General features: G+C 35.7%; 1 protein-coding gene across 3 annotated transcripts in view; it reads right to left on the reverse strand.

Moving 5' to 3' along the window:
• Window positions 1-20,763, reverse strand: part of Lpgat1 (lysophosphatidylglycerol acyltransferase 1) — a 118,208-nt gene that overhangs the window by 45,627 nt on the left and 51,818 nt on the right. The gene's annotated exons all lie outside the window — the stretch shown is intronic.

The following is a 20,763-nucleotide window of genomic DNA, read 5'->3' on the forward strand; positions in this document are numbered from 1 at the left end:
TTCTCTTGCAAATATGACTAGTTCAAGAAGAAAGACCTACAAATATTAACATCTGGGGTTCCCCAATGAAATGTTCCAACCAAGTCATGCTCAATGTCAACCAGTCTCAGCCAGTGGAAGGCTATCAATCTATTTTTTAGTCCCTTACTCTTAAAACAAGAATGGATAGTTGAGGGGAATCATAACATGCCACTCCAAAATGTCACTTTGTCATAGTGATTATTTGGAACTGAAGGTGACCAAGAAACATCAGATGTGGGAAGGGCTCTCTTTCTTTCTCTTTTTGCCAAATTCCCCCCAAAAAAGGTGCCAGTCGCAGGAAGAAGTAATCATTCTTATCACCAGAAACAGGGAACTGACATGGAGATGAGACTGCACCAACAATAACCCTTACCTTCCATTTGTTTCCTCCATACATTTCCCAGTCACTTTCCTACAAATTGCTGCTCTTAGAAGCACAAGCCCCTTTTCTTATCTAGTCATTTCTCCACAATTTATTACCCTCTGTTAAAATGGTATACGAGACCCTGAGTCTACTTCTTTGGATTTTTCACTTCTTTCCAGTGAAACTCTATCCCACATAAAAATATAGTATCACATAAAATTCATATACCTTTTTTTAATGTCAATCTGCTTTTTGTTTTGAAAGGATAAAAGAAACTGAAGTTAAAGACCAAGCCTGACATTCCTGTGGCAATTAAGACAATTCCCGCAACGGCCCATTAGATGTGTGTCGAAATCTTCCCTGACCACCTAGTTACTTAACAACCTGGACCCAGTGCAGCTCAGCACGTAGGCACCTCAGGGCCTAAACCAATCAGTTTAAATGTGTACTCCGCTTTAGGACTAACCTATCACCCCGGCCCAACCTGTTCCCGCCAATGAATGTACTAATCGTGTTCAAGAGTTGTTGTTCGATTTTCCCGCGCCTCATGATGATTTGCTCTGATGTATGCAAAGCCCCCACCCTCCCCAAAAAGTGTACTTAAGCACTGCTTAACCCCTGCTCAGGGCTCTTGGCCGCTCTCCCTTCTTGAGTGAGCACGGAGCCCCAGCATGCTGGATCCTCAATAAACCCCCTTTTGCGGTTGCATGAGTCGGTCTCTTGGTGGTCTCTTCCTCCGTCGTTCGCTGGTCCCTTACAGTTTGTCACTTATAAAACCCAAGAGGGCAGAGGAAAAGGTTTTCCTCCCCTATAGAGTCATACATTATCAGATACATACAAAAACAACAACAAACTTTAATTTGAAAGAGAACAAAAAGAAGCAGCAGCAGCAGCAGCTGGGGGAAGCAGAAATAACCCAAGAAAATGAAAACTTGGAAGAGACCAGTATTGATATGTACATTTTGGGGCTAGAGTTGTGGCTCAGTGGTAAGAGTAATAGCTGAGCATGCTCAAAGCCCTAGGCACTTAATCCCCAGTACTACTGATCTCTCAAAAAAAAAAAAAAAAAAAAAAAAAAAACTACCTCAAAGCAAGAGATGAGATGATGATGATATGACAACCATGAAACATGAACAATGTGCTTTAAAAAAAAAAAACTATTAGAAATTAAATTGATAGCAAAAATACATCTCCATAAAAGGATGGAGAAATAAATTTGGAAAAATCTTCCAAACAGTACGTACAAAAAAAAAAAATGAAAAATGAAAAACAGCAATTTAAACAGTCAAATAACAGGGGTTTCAGAAAAAAGAAATTAAAAAAAAATAATAGTTAAATGCCGCAGTCTGGCTGGGCACAAAATAACCGAGCCACCACACAAACTTGTAGATTCCAACAGCAATTCTTTATTCCCGAACTCACGCCGGCACTCTACAAGCACGTTCTGGGGAAAATCCCACCTCCACTTGGCTCTGCATCCCAAAATACTCTCTGAATCCTGCGAGAACTAAACCTCCAATAAGAATTTTTGCAGATAAGTGACATCTAAAATTTCTATAGAAAGACCAACAAACTATAATAGCCAAAGTAATTTTGAAAAAAAAAACAGAGTTGGAAGGATCATACTGATTTAAAAATTTCCTATAAAAGCTACAAAAATGAAGATAGTGTGGTATTGGTAAAGAAATACACATATAAATCAACAAAACAGAAATGAAAGTCTGAAATAGACCACACAAATATGTCTAAATTATTTTTGACAAAAATACAAAATCAGTTGGATGGAGAAAGAACACTCTTTACAACAAATAGCGTTGCAAAACTGTGAACCTCTACCCAAACCTCATACTTTCAATAACAATTAATTCAAAACGGATCTATGAAAAACATAGAAGTATAAGACTTCTAGAAGAAAACAGTCTCCATGGCTTGGGGTTCTTAGATATTACATACATACAAATAAACACAACCCATAAAAGTAAATAAAATTTAAAAACTGAACTTTTCCAAAACGTATCATTTTGTTTAGGAAAAGACATTGTGTTCAGGGAACAAAATGGGAGAAAATATATGCAATCAAATATCCTACAAAGAATTTGTATTCAGAATATATATAAAGAATACTCAAAACTTAGTATTAAACAGCCCAATCAATTAAGAAATGGACAAAAGACTTAGACATTTCACCAAGGAGGATACAGCATATGGACTGCAAACAACCATTCAGAAAGATGCTCAATATACTTAGCTACCAGGGAAATGAAATTCAAAACCACAATGAACTATCTTTATTTACTTATTTAAATGACTAAAATTTAAAACTACTGATAATACCAAGGACTAGCAAGGGCAAAAAGAAATTAGAAAATTACTGAGACAGTGTGAAATAGTGTAGCCACTATGGAAGAGTCTGGCAGTTTCTCATAAAGGTAAAAAGACACCAAATAACCCAGTAAACCCACTCCTTCATATTTACCCTAGAGCAGGGGTCAGCAAACTTCCCCTAGAGCCAGAGAGTAAATATTCTTTCCTTCAAATCAAAGTAAATTGATGGAAGACATTACTAAATAGACTATACTCTTTTTGTTTCTTAAATGTTTCTTATATTAACTGCTTAACAACCTCTCCCCCAAAGTAATCTAGTTCAAATTTACTTTGTTAAGTCACTGAAAGCTGGGGTAGCTACTTGGGTCTCTTTCTATAGTATATCTCAATAACAGTACCTGCTGCAAAATCCTCAACTTGCTTAAAGGGTTGGTTTTCCCAGTCTTTTAAATAGCCCCTTTATCTTTGAGTTGACTTATGAAACACTATACTTAATTCAGAGATTAGGATTTAAATCAAATGTATTTTAATTTTATTCCACTGGAAGAACTTTTAAGTAACATAATAAAGTAATATTGAGGAACTAAAAAAAGGGAAATTCTAACTTCTGAAGGCAAAAATTTACAGCAAATTATCAGGAAATAAATGTACCATGCAGATTCTCTGCTTTGCTACCGGACCTCTAAAAAGCTTTAGAATCAGACTATGATATATTGTAGGGGTATCAATCTTCAAGAAATTTAGAGGCTGGGCACAGTGGCACACACCTGTAATCCCAGTAGCTCGGGAGGCTGAGGCAGGAAGATTTCGAGTTCAAAGCCAGCCTCAGCAGAAAGTGAGGTGCTACACAATTCAGTGAGACCCTGTCTCTAAATAAAATGCAAAATAGGGTTGGGGATATGGCTTAGTGGTTGAGTGCCCCTGAGTTCAAATCCCAGTACCCTCCCCCCCAAAAAAGAAAAAAGAAATTTAGAGCTAGAAAGGAATTTAGAGAAATTTTCATCACAGATATTGTAAATCAAGGAACAGAACTCTATGGCTGCTCCTTGCCTAACTGAATAGTTGCAAAGAAAAACACACAGATGGTAAGTATAATTAATTTGCACCACCTCCTGCTCACTATCCCCCAAAGCATTTATTGATGTACTCATTCATTCAACTAGGTTAATTCTTTTCATATAGACACAGGGTTCCACCATTGTGGGAGATAGAGAAGTATACTGGAATTCTATCATGAAGTAATTATAAAAATCAACTATATGTGCTTAGCAAAAAGAAAAAGTAGACCGTGAAGGAAGGGAGAAGGTGGAAAGAAAGAAGAAAAAAGACAAAGAGAAGCATTTTGAATAGTACATGCAATTTTGTCTGCCTTTCCAGTCAACAGATGCATGCCCTGGAGTAGGCATGAGCCTGGAATTATGAATCTGCTGCTCCCTGTCATTTTCAGTTCTCATGTGCCCATCATCATGCCAGCATCTCACTGAGCTTTATGATTTTAGTTTTTTAAAGGTACATTTCCTATCATATAAAACTTAAGCCAACTTTTAAATAAGGAAATATGATCCCTGCCCTCAAGGAATCTGCTCACTTACTGGAAATAAAAGACAAGGTGGAGAATATGAAAATATGGAGGACTAGGAAAAGAAGAAATCCTTGTGAGCTGAAACATGGGGAACCTGCCTGAGTGAAAACCTTCTGGAACAGAGAGTTAGTGAGAAGAGGAAATAAGGTTGCATGTGTAAATACAAGTCCAGGGGTATGGAATAACTTTTAGATGTCAGATAATGAAACAAAGGCCAGGAATATAAAATTCTTTTTCTGTTACCACATAGGTGACAACTGAGCAAAGTAGGCTTCCTACATGACATCAGAAAACTGAGACTGTTTAAATAGATAGCACATGTCCCATCCAAGGAGGGCAATTACTCTTCAGCTCCAGTCTCTCACTGATATTTGTTATTTGGGAATGTAGACCAAGACCACCATATACTCCCATCTTTAAGAAAACATTTATGTGTTATATAATGAAGTTTAGGTCAATGATGGACTAAATAGATGAGGGTGGCTAATTCATATACCCTAGGTGTATAATTTAGGTTTGTATAAATATACTTTGTGATGTTTACACAAAGACAAAATCACCTAAAGACATATTTCTCAGAAAATATCTCTTTAACATAATTATAATTGAAAATGTGAAAACTTTTGTGAAAGTTAAAGAAGAGCAAATTAACAATGGAAGAAGGTTCCTGAGCAAGCAGGAAGGAATGGAATCCAAAACAAAGGGAATGTTCTTGATAGGAGAAACATTCTACTCTGTAACAGGAAAAATAAAGGGAAAGACTACTAAAAGATAAGTCTGAAGAAGTACCTTGGGGAGCAAGCCTATTAGAGCACCAGAATTCCATAAGACACTATTGAGATAACAGAAAACCAGGTAATAAAGGGTAATAAAGGGACTGACAATAGAAGAAAAGGAATAAAGGAGGTAGAAATGAGGAAATGGTGGTTTGCTACAGAGGCTATTTATTTCTTAAGAATGTCTTTCACAAAGGTGGAAGGAGGTGGTGTTAGTGAGGAAGGAGGTAGTGTTAGTGAGGTGAAGCAAGAAAGATGGGATATTAGCCTTTGATAACAGACTATAGATGAATGAGGGTGTGAAGACATTAGGGGAGAATGAGAAGACAAAAGGGAATTAGTCTCCAGAGAGCACAGTACCAAAAAAAACCCAGGGCAAGAAGAGTAATGAGGAGTTAAAAACTGTCCCAGGAAAAAGAACTGTTCACAAAGATTTCACAAATATGTTAAGTAAAACTGAGCTAGACAACAAAGTTGGGGAAGCCCATTAACATTAAAGAGCAGAAAGCAGAATACAAGCATTCACACCAACCAGCCAAAACCCAAGAGATCTTAAGCAAAAGAAATTCACAGTTGGGGTTTAAAAAGCCTCTGGTTTGAGGCTTTACCACATCTCCAAAATTTGAAATTTAGGAATGAAAAGAAGAAAGTACTAAGGATATGATAAAACAAGAAAGTAATTAACTATACTATATCTTAATAAAAGGGTTTTCATTCATATTCTCTCAATTTCTACAACAGCCCTAAAAGACATACAAAACCAAGTGTTAGTCTTATTTAAAGCTAAGGATCAAATAAGACACTGATGTAAGGTAATACTCTAAGTGAGCACAGAAATCTAACTAAAACCCAGATCTGTTGACCCCTGAAACCAAAGTGAAGATTGATTCTATCTAATGGGATTAGTAATCATTCAACTAAAAGTGAAATGTGCTATGTTCTCATGGTATGATGGGCTTCAGAGTAGAGAACTTCAGAGACCAGCTCTGAACCTTGCTATTCTATCACCTACACAGAGCAAATTACTTAATTTCTACCAGTCTGCACTTGCTTATTATATAAGAGGGTTAATGATACCTACTTCTCAGTATTGTTTTCAGTATTAAATAAGAAGCCATGTATAAATAAAAGTTATGCTACCCTCCCAATATTGGTAAGTTTCTCTTCTCACTGGAGGCACTACTACTTATCTATCATCTACATAAAAAAGTTACTCTCTAGTCTGCAGGATGAAGGAAAATGGCTTTTCTTTTAAAAATAAGTATTACCAGAAGATAAATGGTTCCTAAAAGAATCGAAGAAATTAATTTAAAGAGTAAACTAAAAATTGAAGAATCTAAGGCAAGAAGAAAAAAAATCTTTTCAAACCTGGTATTAGTAAGATGAGGAATTAAGAAACAGAAGAGAACAGAAATTACATTAATTAGAAAACATGGTAAGTGTAAGCTTCTCACTGAACAAGGAGTCCAAACCTAGAGTCGATGGGTCTACAAAGGGATTTCAGAGAGTTATGACCTCTTAAAGCTGTTTGTAAAATTGTGAGCATATGCAAAGGTACTATGGGAAGCCAAAAAGTTCCCCCAGATGCCCATGTCAAATCCCTGGAACCTGTGAATGCTACCCTGTATGATTTTAAAAAAAATGATTAAGTTAAGGATCTCAAGAGTAAGAGCTTATCTTGGATTATCCAGATAGACCTTAAATCCAAGTACACTTGTCCTTATAAGAAATATACCTAGAGGAGGAAATGGCAATGAGACCCTGGAAGCACAGACTGAGTGATGCAGTCACAACCCAGGAACCTAGCCTAGAAGTTGGAAGAGGCAAGGGATCTCCCATAGAGCTTCTGGGGATTCACCTGCTGACATCTTGATTAGAACTTTTTGCCTCTGGAACTCTGAGAAAATAAATATCTATTGCTTTAAGCACTTCTGTAGTAATTTGTTATGACAGTCATAGTAAACTAATACAGGTACACATTTTTTTGGGGGGAGAGGATAGCATAACTTTTCATCAGATTCTGAAAGATGTTCTTGTGAACCCCAAAAGATAAAAGAACTACTACTGTGGAAAGTAAAGAAAAATTATCCATTAATAAGGAACTAAAATTAATTTATTATTATTAGTAGTAGTAGTGGTAGTAGTACTAGGAATTGAACACAAGAGAACTCTACCATTGAGTTATACACCCAGTTCTTTTTATTTTGAGTCAGGTTCTCTCTTAAATTGCCAAGGCTAGCCTTGAAATTGAGATCCTCCTGCCTCAATCTTCCAAGTAGCTAGAATTACAGCTGTGCACCACTGTGCCTAGCTAGGAAACTAGAAATTTTTAAAACCTGCAGAAAAAGTAGTTCCTGGGATAAGGTCCCTCCCATAGCTAGTAAATGTTGAAGATATCCTCTGACATAATTTAATATTCATTTCGTTATTTCTTGGGATTAAAACCTCATAATATATTAAAAGGCAGTAATTCCTAAACAACTCAATACCTTGCTAAAAATGTGGATTCCTAGGCTCTACTCCTGCTGTACTGAATCAGAATCTTCAGGGTAGTGGAATCCATGTATATATTTACACTTATATAATGCTCCCTAGAAAATTCAAATATGCAGATAAATCTGAGAATTACTACTATAAAGCAGGAGTTGGCAAACGTTTCCTAAAAGATGGTAATGATGGTCAGTAAAAAATTTAAGATACACAAACAAAACAGAACACTGAAGATATTATGTAGGTATTTACATAATATTTTCTAACATGTTTCTACAAGATTTTTATTGACAAAACTCAAAATACAAAAGACAATAACTGATCTTTGTAATATAGATCTACTAATGAGAAGAATGGAATTCCCTGTTGGGAGAGATAACATTTTGCTTAATTGGAGTTTAAAGTTACTGTTTTTGTTTGTCAGATTGATTGCAAAAGTTCAGCTGTAAAAACCTTAGCTGGAGGAGACTTACAAAACAGGAAGCGAGATGGATTTAGCCCAAGGGTTGTAGTTTGCCAACCTTTACTGTAAGGTAAAAGAAGGAACAATCAACTGCCCTTAAGCAATTGCCAAGAGACAAGAACTGCAAAGGTAAAGAACAAGCAGCAGAACTCTGAATGTTTTATATTGTAGAGAAGTGATTCCTAACCTTTTAAAGAACCAACATTTTTTTAAGGTCCAAAAAAAATGTGGCTGACCTTTATATAATAGTTCTTCTAGCACCAAGTGAAAATATCCATAACAAAAAGCTACTAAAGTCTATAATGACTTCAAAAGATGTGATAGTCAAAACAGAAACTATACACATATATATTAGGAAAATATTAGCACATATATCAAGATACACTTCTTTTTCATCCACAGATGGTACCTGAGAGGCATATGGACTTCTGAGCCCTGATAACTCTGAGCACTCCAGGAAAGCCTAATGTTTGGGAACCACAATTATGGATGAGATCCAGAGTTTCAGAAAGGAGACAGCAGAAACTAGAGGGGAAGAGTGTCTTGGCGTTAGACAAGCAGGTAGAAACTTTCAAAGAAATGGTAGAACAGATTTTAGGAAGAGGAAGAATATCAATAAGAAAATGCAGAGGAGTTGTAGGAAGGCAGTCTTATTACTAAATAAAGAATTCTGTTTAGGATTAGATCATGGAGGCTGTGGACCTCTCTGCTGTCTTTGCCACTATAGACAACATTTAAGTGGTTTCACTCAGTGCTGGTAGGCATTCACTCATTCAATTCTCACCAAGAATAGTTTCCAAAATACATTAGCTGTGTACGTAAATGACCCTTGTTCCATCAGATACAACCCTGAGTGGATCAAGATCTAGACTTTTCCTTCTTAAAAATAAAAATTTTGAAAGAGACCTGCCTTGACCCTAAATTCTTCTTGCCACTATAATCCTCTATTCAGTGACAGCTAAGCTTCTGGAAAGTCATATTTGCTTATTTCCATTTTGTCCCTTCCCATTCATCACTCATCTGGATCTGGTTTCCAATTCTACCATCTCAATGAAGCTGTTCTTGCCAAAAACAATAAAAGAGATATTAGCTCTCATCTTACAAAACAGAAACTTGCAGCAGCATTCAGCAGCTCTCCCTCCCCTCCCCCGAGCATTCATCCCTCGAAATGCTGTTGACTTCTGGGGTACTGCACTATGGAGGCAGGCATTACTCCTACTACTTATCCAGCTGCTCCTCCCAAGTCTGTGCCCTCTACCTCCCCAACCTCCGAATGCTGGGTTCCCTAGGGATTGCTTCTGGGTCTCTCATCACTCAGTACTTAACCATCTCCCTAGGTGATCCAACCCATCTTCACAACTTTAAATGCCGTTGAAAATTCCCCAATTTCTCTTTCTAGCTCAGTTTCCCTTCTAAGTTCCACAGTACACACGAATGTCTATTTCATAGCTCCACTTGGATGTTTCTCATTTACCATACTAAATTTTAAAACATCTTTCCTCTTGTTGCTCCTTCTCTAGGCTTCCCCATCCCACCTAGCAGCACCCACCAAAAGTCTCAGGGGCATGTCTGTCACCTGTACCTTTACTGCATCCTCAGCAAGTCCTGACAATTTTCCCTCCTATAAACTTCCCAATTAGTTTACTTTTTTCCATCTCCATGGCCATCACCCTTAACCAATCACCTATTACCTTCACCCACACAAGAATCTTTCAGAGCTGCAACCCACAGCCTCCAACGATACCTGATTCACTTCATTCTGATCCATTCTCAAAAACTAAGCAGAGTATACAATTTCAGATAAGAACTGGATTTCATCATTCCCTTACTTAAAATCCTTCCAGTTTTCTCCTAAGATAAACTTCAAAATCCTTTAAATGCACCATAAAGCCTCAGAAGATGTAGCCTCACCAGCTTCCCAAATGACCCCTGCTCCTCTCCCCTTACTCACTCCAAGCTGCTGCCAGCCTGACATTCTCTTTGTCCTCAAAGACAATAAACTCTTTTCTACCCTTGCACATGTTATCCCTGCTCCTCCTGGTTTCACTCCTACTTATTTCTAGGGTCTCAGTCTCAATGTCACTTTCTCAAGGAACCCATTTTCCCTGATACCACAAGTCTCCACATTAAGTCTCCTGTTTCATTCTGACAGCCCCCCTCAACTTGTTTTCCAAAGCACCCTCCACAGTAGTGATTATATGGTTATTATATGACTCCTGCTGTCTGTCCCCCACACCAATAGGTAAACTCATTAAGAATAAGGGTTATACTGTTAGATGGGTGCACTGGCACATGCCTATAATACTAGTGGCTTGGGAGGATTACAAGTTCAAAGCCAGCCTCAGCAACACAGCAAGGCCCTAAGTAACTTGGGGAGACCCTGTCTCTAAATACAATTAAAAAGTGCTGGTGATGTGACTCAATGGTTAAGGGCCCCTGGGTTCAATCCCCAGTACAAAAAAAAAAAAAAAAAAGAGAGAGAGAGAGAGAGAGAGGGTGTTATGCTGTTTTGTTGCCACTGTACTCCTAAGCTACCAACACAACGACTGGCACAAAGTAGGCCTCCAAGTAACTTATCTTAGAATAAATAACTGAATTAATTAGAAGATACTTAAACTTTAAGTACTTTAAACTATTTCAGAATTTATAAACATACAGTTTAATTAGTTAATATTTTAGACTACAGTTTACGTTACTTTATTGATTGATTTAAAAGAAGAACTCTATTAAACTATACTATTAGTATATTTAAGTATTCTCAAATATATTTTAAAACTATATTGACTTAGACAGGCCTTTACCCAAAAGGTTAGCATAGTTGTTTTCCTACTAATAACAATAATAATAAAATTTATCATTTATAGAGGGCCAAACACCTTGCTATTCATTTTATAGTCAAGCTTTATAAGAAATAAATATCATAATCTATTTTTACAGAAGATGAAAATGAGGATCAGAGAAACTGAGCAACTAGGTCAAAGTAACACAACTAGCATTGGGGTGGCAAGATCCAAACTCATTCTAACTCAAAAGACAGTGTTTTTTTTTTCCCAATATATTATGCTATTCCTAATATCATACTTATTTAGCAACATCTATTATTGGCAGTGTGTATTATTTGAATACAGAGAATACATCTACATTCAAGCATCTGGGGGCTTAAGACAACTTAAAGTGATTATTTAAGCCTCAAAAAGGTTACCCAGGGCTGGGTCTGTAGCTCAGTGGCAGAGCGCTTGCTTAGCATGTGTGAGGCACTGGGTTCGATCCTTAGCACCATATAAAAATGAAACAAATTGAACAAAGGTATGCTGTCCATCTATAACTACAAAAAAAAGTTGTCTAATTCAGTCTCTCATACACAAAAACTAATACTATCCTATTCATAAAATAGCCTACAACAATTACTCCAATTGACATCCTTGCTCCTTATCCAGGTATCTATCCCTTATTTTACAAAATAAATTTATTCTCTGTTAACTGTTCTCTGAAGGGAACTCTATTAAAAACTAAAAAATAGAACCATCACATTAGGTCAAAATGTGCATATTCATCTGTTTTTCAGAAAATGTTGTACGGATGCCTTTTGAACACAGAATTCATATGAAACAGCTATTCCCAAAACCACCCAGCAAAATGAAAACTATGCCAAAATATCCTTTTGGTAGAAATTTATCTAAATCATGATACTCTTTATCCCAGTATTTGACAAATCAACAAGTTTGCTAACTAGCAGTAGGTAGTGAATACATTTTTGATTGATCAATTATACAAAATACTTCTATAATTGATGTCCTGTTTTGTTTTTGAGAACGAGAGAGAGTATTAACAATATTTCTAAACCAACTCCTAGTGAAACATATAACTAGTAAATATTTTCTCTATATGGACATAAAAAAGATCATTCAATCCAATTATGTATATTAATTCTGAAAAACACTGTTATCAGTAAACACTTTTAAATCCAAATGGTTTTTAATTAGGATTTCTGAGTAGTGAACTAGCCTCATTATTAAAGTTATAATACATAACAAAAAGATTATAAATTTTTAAAGAATTAAATATAACAATATAGTTAGCATTCAAAACTTACTACAAAGTTACAGTAATCAAGAGAGTGTGGTACTGGCATAAGAAAAAGAACTGCAGATCAATGAAACAATTAAGAGTTCAGAAATAAATGCACATCTAATTTTGACAAGGATGCCAAGATCATTCAATGGGGAAAAACAGTCTTTTCAACAAATGGTGCTAGGACAATTAGATATCTAATATAAAAGAATAAGGTTTGGACCCTTTCCTCATTCAATTAGAAAAATCAACTTGAAATGGACTGCAGAAATAAATGTAAAAGTTCAACTCTAACAGAATACATAAGTATAAGTGTTTATGACCTTGGATTACAATGGTTTATGACACTAAATGCATAAGCAAACAAGGAAAAAAATAGGGTCTAATATCCAGAATTTATAAAGAACTCTTAAAACCTGTATCAGTTTTGCATTACTATAAAAAATACCTGAAATAGGCTAACTTTATAAAGAAAAGAGGTTTGTTATATTGAGTTTTGGAGGCTGAAAGTCCAAACAACATGGTACTGGCAGGCTCAGGTAAGGGTCTTGTCACCTTAACTGCATCACCTCATGGTATATTGCAATGGCGAGACCAAGTAATCATTTCACTAAATGGGAAATCAAGAGATTGTGTAGGACAAGCGCAAGTTTTTTATACAATCCTATTGAGAGAACAACCAGAGTCCCATAAGAAATATTCTAATCCCTTTTGAGGGCATGCCCCCAATTGACCCCAGGACCCACCTCTTAAAAAGATGTCCATAGTACCTTCTAATACTACCACCCTGGGACCAAGCTCCTAACATATGAACTTTTAAAGGGACAAACAACATCCAAATCATAGGCTAACTCAACAATAAAAAAGCCTAAAAGCCCAATTTAAAAATAGGCAAAGAATTTAAAAAGACATTTTTTTCAAAGAAGATATATAAATGGCCAAGAAATATATGAAAAGATCATTAATCATTAAGGAAATGTAAATCTAAACCACAATGAGATACTACCTCACGTTCTCTTGGATGGTTAGAATTTAAAAAACAAAAACAAAAGGCAGAAAATAACCGGTATTAGTGAAGATGTAGAGAAATTGGAACCCTTCTACACTGCTGCTGAGAATGTACAATAGTGCAGCTGTTATGGAAAATAGTTTGGCAGTTGCTCAAAAGTTAAACATAGCATTACCATATGACCCAGCAATTTGACTCCTGGGTCCAAGAAAATTGAAAACATATGTCAATACAAAAACTTGTACATGAATGTTCATAGTGACATTATTTATAATAGCCAAAATGTAAAAACAACCCAAATATTTATCAACTGATGAATGAATGAACAAAATGTAGTCTACACATACAAGGGAATATTATTCAGCCATACAAAGGGATGAAATACTGACATGTTATAATGTGGATGAACACTGAAAACATTATATTACATGAAAGAAATCAGGAACAAAAGATCATATAGTGTATGATACATGAAGTATCCAGAATAAGCAAATTATAAAACTCAATATAGATAAGTGGTTGCCAGAGGCTGAAAGGAGGAAGAATGGAGAATGACAGCCAACAGGTTTGAAATTTCTTTTGAGGGTGATGATCTGGAATTAGATGGTGATGATGGATGCTTAATTGTGTTAATATACTAAAAAACACTGAATTTTAAAAGTGAATTTTATCATATGTGAATTATATCCCAATTTAAAATATATGTAAACTGTGTTTAACATAAAGATATGCTGATCAGTTTAGTTTTCGGATGACTCAGCAACATCTTGATGTACTTAAATTACAATTTTTTTTTTAACCTTAAAGTCTCAAATAGTAAAAACTTCTAATAAAAAGCAGGTGTGTTATATGCATGATTCATAGTTTCTTAATGCTTAATGAATTTTAAAAAGTTTGGGAAAATTTTTTGCTAGCAAAATTTGATCAGTGGGCTGGGGATACAGCTCAGTTGATAGAGTCTTTGCCTCGGATACACAAGGCCCTGGGTTCAATCCCCAGCAACCCCCCCACACACACACACACCATACACACAAACACAAATTAATCAGTGTAACCTCATAACTAAAAATAATATTCTAAAAGGATTAGCTATCTGGAGCTGAGGCTATAGCTCAGTGGTAAAGTGCTTATCTCGCATGTGTGAGGCACTGGGTTCAATCTTCAGCACCATATAAAAATAAATAAAGACATTGTGTGTTCATGTACAACTAAATAAATATTAAAAAAGATTAGCTATCTATACTACAATTTAAAATGAGCAGAAATCAACCAGGCTTATTGTTTTTCATATTTTAAAATATTAAATAATAAAGGGAAATAACTAATTTTAATGATCTAGATTTTATGTGATTATATTCATAAGAAGAAATGAGACATTTTGCTAACTAAATAAGTATACAAACAGCAGGAAACATTTTACTAGGTTAGTGATATGGTACACAAAACTTGAAAAATCTGTGAACACAGCTCTTACTAATGGCACTTCATTTCTTGATTCCTACTGAATGACTCGGCTTGATGAATGAGTAGGTGAGATTGCTAACAAACATTGGGATTTTTTTGGTACTAGGGATTGAACTCAGGGGCACTGGACCACATCCCCATCCCTACTTTGTATTTTATTTAGAAACAGAATCTCACTGAGTTGCTTAGCACCTCGCTTTTGTTGAGACTGGCTTTGAACTCATAATCCTCCTGCCTCAGCCTCCCAAACTGCTGGGATTAAAGGCATGCGCCACTGCACCCAGCATACATAGTTTTTAATGACAGACTTCACCAGTTTTAAGCACTATGAAGGCATATAAATACAAACAAAACTATCACATACCTAACAGAAACAATAGTAATTGTAATTTAATTTTTTTAAAATGAACATCCCCAAGTCTCTGGGATCTGAATGGGTAATGTCAATGACCAAAGTAGGCTCAAGTTAAGAGAAGGAAGAAGTGGCTTGCTGGGTGAACTAGAGCATAGGCCCCATCTAAAGAAGGCAGCCATCTCATGCTTGATGCCAGCAGGAGTGAGCCCTTGCACGGCCTGATTTTAATTTCTCAACAGCAGCTAGAAATGCAGATTTTTTTTTTCATGTTTTGTGAAATATCCCTAATTTTAAAATGCTGGCAACTAACTTTGTAAAAAAACATAAGGCCATATGAACACATCAGCTGCTGAATATGGCCACTGATTTACAAACTCCAAAAGAAACTCTTAAAACAAAAGCTAGAGCCTGGGGTTGTGGCTCAGCGGTAGAGTGCTTGTCTACCATGTGCAAAAAACCCTGGGTTCAATCCTCAGCACCACATAAAAATAAGTAAATAAAATAAAGGTCCAACTACAACTAAAAAAACAATAAATATTTTTTTAAAAAAGCTAAATACTTAGCAAACCCCAATCTTAGATTAGGAGTAGTAAACACAGGAAACTAGTTTATAGTAATTTTTATCAGAGCTTGGGGGGCACTGGTAATCCTTAAACATTTTAAGATTTTCCACAGATCAGACCCTAAAGTATAAGTATTATTATTCATGTCACATTTCATTATTTATTCATGTCATATTTCATTCATACTCCTTACTGAAGTATCAAAGGTAACTCATTTCCTCCATTCATTTTGATGAGAATTTTCTACTAAAGTCAAGCAGAAACACAGTGAATGTTTTAACTATGTACAATTGGAAAATAGTCCAAGAATAAAAACAATCTGGGAACTGTGAGGGGGACGGGGACACACACATACACACACACACACAAACATTTTAGAAACTACTACTTGCTTTGGGGCAGACCTCAAATATAATTAACTGATCCAGAATTGGCCACAAAAGACCAGACTCAGTCTGACTTGGGGAGGATCACTTGTGGCAACACAGAGAAATAATCAGGCTCCATATGTGAAAAAAAAAACATCAGAGGCAGAAATTTAGAAATCTACCCTGGCCCCATCCAGATCGCCCACCAATAATAACACAGGTGTTACGGCTTGAATATGAGGTATCCCACAAAAAGCTCATGTGTACCGGGTGCGGTAGGGCACACCTGTAATCCCAGTGGCTCCGAAAACTTAGGAGAATTTCTAGCCTCAGCAAAGGCGAGGTGCTAAGCAACTCAGTGAGACCCTGTCTATAAATAAAATACAAATATATATATATATATATATATATATATATATATATATATATATATATATATGGATGGGGATGTGGTTGAGTTGTCCAGTGCCCCCGAGTTCAATCCCCAGTAGAGGGGGTGGGTTGGGGGGAGGGAGGCACTCATGTGTGAGACATTGCAAGAATGTTCAGAGGTGGGGGGGGGGGGAGATTGGATCAAGATTAATCCACTTGAATGCATTAACTGGGTGTAACCATAGGCAGGTAGGGTGGGGTGGCAGGAAGTAGGTCACTGAAGGGCACGCCTTGGGGTTTATATTTTGTCTCAGGCATCCTTATCTCTATCCCTACCCCTCTCCACCTTCCTCCCCCTCCCTCCGCCCCTCCCCTCTACTCTTCTTTCTTGCTCCCTCTGCTTCCTGGCTGTCATGAACTGAGCAGATTTCCTCCTCCATGCCCTTCTACAATGGTGTTCTGCGTCATCTGGGGCCCAGAGCTATGGAGTCAGCCAACCATGTACTGAGACCTCTAAAACCATAAGCCAAAAAAAAAAAAAAAAAAAAATTTCCTCCTCTTAAGTTGTTCTTATTAGATCTTTTGGTCAGAGTGGTACAAAGCTGTCTAGCACAAAGGGAAATATAATTCATATATTCAAATATAATACCTTATAAGGAATAAAAAATAACTGGCATGGCACTGAGATGCTATAAGAAAAATGGTAGAAATGAGCAGCAAAATGTACCATTTATCAAAGAACAGTCACCAGAATTATATTACAAAGGAGAAGGTAAAAATTATAAATTAATATTCCTGTCTAAATTTAAGAAAATCAGTGAAGCCACCACCAGTGAAGCAAGACCACAGAACACAAATACAAAAACTCAAGACAGAAATGTCTAGGTAACAGGAATAGAGGAAGAATGAGTTAACAGAAGTCAATCAACAGTTATAGAAAATAAACAAAACAATCACACAAATAAGAAAAACTGAAAGGAGAACAAAGAAGAGATATTACAGAAAACACAATAGGAGACAAATAAACAAAAAATATTTATAAGGATTAAGGGAAAAATACTTGCTATAAAAGACATACAAAGGGAGATTCAACACACACATAATTAGGATCCACAAATTAAAACAAAACATAATAAACATTTAAAGATTAAAAAAAAAACTGTCCTGAAATAAAAATAGAATCTGTATACTAAAAGAACATACCTGTACCACAAAAAAATGATCTATACACAGTCAATAACAACATATTCTAGTAAAGTTACTAGCTCTCAGATAAAGAAAGAATCCTTTGTATAGATAGGCAAAAAAAAAGGTCAATTCACTAATAATGGGGTGGGAATAAACCTGGCTCTTCACACCTCCAAAGTAACATTTAATACAAGAAGGCATTTGAATAATACCATATGATACTACAGGAAAGAAAGGGTGGGCCAAGGATTTTATTACCTGATAAGCTGCCTTTCAAGAGTAAAGCAACAAAACAGTTCTGAAAATGTTATAAGAAAACTCATTTTGTTCCCATGAGCCATTATTGAGAAACTACAGGTTGAGCATCCCTTATCTGAAATGAGTGGGATCAGAAGAGTTTGGATTTCAATTTTTTTTTAGGTTTTGGGATATGCACATATACATAATGAGCTTTCTTGAGAATGAGACGGAGATGTAAATGCAAAAGCTACTTAAGTCTTATGTATACCTTATATTCATGTAGTCTGAAGGTAATTTCATAAGCCATTCTTAGTAAACCTACATTTTGACCTCACATGAGGTCAGGTGTGGAATTTTCCACTTGTGGCATCATATTCATATTCAAAAAGTTTAGGATTTTGAAGCATTTCAGATTTTGGATTTTCATATTAAAGAACCTCAATCTGTACAAAGATAAACTTCAGCTAACAAAAAGACAACTGGGAAAAATTTCACAAAAATACTTAAGTATTAAACATATTTAACAGAAGAATTAAGACAAAAACAGATGGAGATAAGTGTAACAAAATAGAACATAAAAATAGGCCATACAGTTATATAAATGCAAGTAACATAAACTGGGAGCAGGGAGAGAGCAAGGGAAAGTATAATAAGCTTTCTGATGACCTTAATGTAATAGCTAGGAGCCGAAGGTACCCTCAAAGCTCACAAATGAAGAGGCAGCAGTAAAAACAAACATAATAGTATATACTACCGTGAATATACTATTGACTAAAATTGGGCAACAGAGAAGAGAAAGGAGAAAAAAGAAGAATTTAAAAGAATTTTGCCTTTGTTCATAGAAGAGTTACTATCAAATTTTTGATCTTTCACTGTGTGGGCTATTGTTCTTTGCTTTTTTTTTTTTTCTTCAGGTATTTAGCCAGCTTTGTATTTTTGTGATATATATACATCACATTCATATACATATATATATACATATGTGTGTGTGTGTGTGTATATATATATATATTAAGAAAACACTCTAGGGACATTATCTAAAGATCAATATTGGCTTTTTAAATACAAAAATAAACTTGTGGCAACAACAATTTCAGTTCATGCTTAAGGAGAAATACCTGTGAAACCTCTGTTTCAATTATCAATAACAAAAGGAGCAGGATAATAATAGGACCAAACTGATAAAACTGTTGTGAGTATTAAATGACTAATAGCAAAATGACAAAGTAAGATTATTCATTAGTGTGAAACTCTTAGAACACTACTTGACTTACATTTTAATAAATGTTAGCTAACATTATTGCCTCAAAGATGTAAGTCTCAAACTGATACATTATTCAAGTAATTTAAATTCATTATAATTACTGATTAGATAAAGATACCCACAGAGAAACAGCTCCCTAATGGGTAAAAAAAAAAAAAAAAAAAAAACAGGAATCTGAAGCCTCTCCTCCCCTAAATTCCCTATTCCCTCTCTACTACCACTAATGCTAGATCAGAAGCACCTCCTCTTTTATACCATGCTACATCTCTATTAGAGCATCATTCAATATATTTTCACTGTCTCCCCACCAAGCTGCTGTGAGTTCCTAAAAGTGAGCAATTGTGTTAGTGTCTCAGTACTTCCAAAGCACCCATTCCTACACATAACAAATGTGCTAAATTAACAAATATGTATTTTATACAATCTAGTTCACGTCAGGATTTATATTTTATGGATTGCAACCACCTTGACATCAGACCTTTCAGGAAGGTAGGCAGCTAAGGAATTTTAGTTGGGATCAGGAATAAAAGAAATGATTGTTCAAGAGACACTTAAGCTGTGGATGTAGTTCAGAGGTAGTACTTGCCTAGAATGCATGAAGCCCTGGGTTTGATCCCCACCACACCAGAAATAACAAAAACAAAAACAAACAAACAAAACAAAAAAAAAAAAAGAGAGACGTTTATTGAGCACTCTGTGAGGAGCAGGCAACAAATTAAGCTCTAGGGTTATAAAAAAGATCAAGCTGTCACCCCCCACTAATGAGTAGAAATGTTAAAGGTAGATTAATTCTGCTGACTCTTAAGTTGCGGTGTTCTTTCCATTACAACAGTCTCTTTCAAATGTTGACTAAACACACTGTAACAAGACACAATCTGAGGCAACACTCAGCACAGATATACACATTTCTTATCTTTTCTATTTAACTATATTTAATTTCACTTTCCAAAAATGTTCATTTTGACGTTCTATATTGGTTTTATGACTCAAAGGCTAAAAAATACTGCTCTAGAAGACACATTTTTAAAACATTCTCTAGAAATTCAAGGTCAGATATAATTCCTGAAAATTAATTTTGCTTACATAACAAATCTGTATCCCAATAAAAAATGTAGAACACTACCAAATCAAATAACACACAAAGATGAACATATAGCCATAGCAGCTGTGAGGAACCTAAACCTCATCTGCATCAGCTTTCCCTAAAGCCACCCCAAGTAAATACCCAATCTAAGGGAAATAACATTTGCTAAGCAAAAACAGCTTAGCAGAAAGTTTCCTGGTACCCCAAGTCCCTGCCAATCAGACTGGCCCATAAGACTCTCGATCCTATATGGAAATTCTGGAGCTCCCACTTACAATGAATATTTTTTTAATAACTTTATTTTATTTATTTATTTATTTATTTTTATGTGGTGCTGAGGACTGAACCCAGGGCCTTGCATGTGCGACGCAAGCATTCTACCACTGAGCCATAACCCCAGCCCCATGAAGATTTTTTAACTATTTCATGTACAGAGACTTTAATGTACTTGGACAACAATAATTTTATTAAAATAAGTGAAAGTCAAAATAAACTGCTATAAATAAACACATTTTGCTTTTCACAAAATCTCTCTCTGAAATTTGCCAACCTTCACTTAAATTGGAAAAATGGGTACACAGATTTACCCCAGATCCAAACAAAGCATGTAGAAATGAATCACTAGTTAAACTGGTATGTCTTTTGGATAAAATACTTAAGACTTAATACTTTGTCCTTAAAATACTAGGATAAAGGCAGTATAAAACTTTTCCTCAACATGAGATACCTGTACAGCACTTCCCACTAAAAGAAATGTTAACTAT

The sequence above is a fragment of the Marmota monax genome, unplaced genomic scaffold (genome assembly GCF_021218885.2).
Source record: "Marmota monax isolate L192 unplaced genomic scaffold, Marmota_monax_Labrador192_F-V1.1 WCK01_AAM20220418_F8-fsc00105, whole genome shotgun sequence".
Taxonomy (NCBI): Eukaryota; Metazoa; Chordata; class Mammalia; order Rodentia; family Sciuridae; genus Marmota; species Marmota monax.